Below are 1,018 nucleotides of genomic sequence, written 5' to 3'. Positions count from 1 at the left end.
GTTTTCCCTCCTATTCAACCAAATTTAAAGTTATAATTAACCAATTTCTATGACATGCAAGTCACGTGAACATTTTAGGAGAATATTCCAGGGTTTAATTGAAAATTTTCAACATTTTAAAAGTAAGATAGTAAGATGCTATTTTAAAAAGACAACAGGGTATTTAAAAGTCAAGAAAAACTAGATACAGTATAAAAGTGCAAAGTCATATAAACTATAACAAGTTGCCTTAATTTTATTTCTTTTCCTTTTGCCCCCTCTTTGGATAAAATCAAGTACATAGCTACTCCAAGTAGCACAGAAATCATGAGACCCACACGCACGCTAGCGCTGCGTTATTTACGAGTTGAAGCCAGACGTGCCCCTTCACTATTATTCGGATCCGATGCTCGTCCGAGTCCAGAAGGCGCATCACCATCAGCCTTTGGCGAAGCAAAATCTGGCTCGGGTCCACAAAACAATAACCTCTTCCTCTCCCTCCTGCCCCGTCGCTGCTCCAACTGTCCCCCCAGCTGCGTCACGTGACCTCCGCCGGCCTCCTCCTCCCCTCACGTGCCTCACCTCCCCTCCTCCGCCTCCTCGACCTGTGAGTCCCTTTCCCTTTCTCTCTCTTCTCCTCTGTGCTCACTCCGGCGATCTAGGGTTAGGGTTTGGTGAGCTAGGGGCAGTCGAGCTTCGGATCCCTCTTTCTAGGGTTTTGGGCTGGTTCTTGAAGCTGAAGATAGGGCTTTGTTCTCGAGATTTGGATTCTGGACTGGATTCTTTAGTGTTACAGGGTAGACAAGAGTAAGGATAAGAAGAAAATATTGTGTTTTTTGAAGTCTTTTCTTGATTTGGTGATGCCTGATGTAGTGCTTTGACTTTGAAATTTGGAACGTTTGCTGGACAATCAGAGGCTTTAATGAATAAGTTGTTATATAGTTGAGAGTGTTGTAACTGAAGCAGAAGGAACAGTTTAGGACTTGAAATTTTGAACCTTTCTTCTGGTAGATGGTATCATAAAAGTTAGAAATACGAG

At 42.9% G+C, this 1,018-nt stretch overlaps 1 protein-coding gene across 2 annotated transcripts in view; it reads left to right on the top strand.

Moving 5' to 3' along the window:
- Positions 556-1,018, top strand: part of LOC109833556 — an 8,302-nt gene continuing 7,839 nt past the window's right edge. For both annotated transcript variants that reach the window (XM_020401274.1, XM_020401273.1), the window contains exon 1: positions 556-586. The gene's annotated coding sequence lies outside the window, so the exon portion shown is untranslated. The remainder of the gene's footprint in view (positions 587-1,018) is intronic.

Source organism: Asparagus officinalis, chromosome 3 (genome assembly GCF_001876935.1).
Source record: "Asparagus officinalis chromosome 3, Aspof.V1, whole genome shotgun sequence".
NCBI classification, from domain to species: Eukaryota; Viridiplantae; Streptophyta; class Magnoliopsida; order Asparagales; family Asparagaceae; genus Asparagus; species Asparagus officinalis.
The sequence above is the reverse complement of the archived record's forward strand: the minus strand, read 5'-3'. Positions and strand labels throughout refer to the sequence as shown.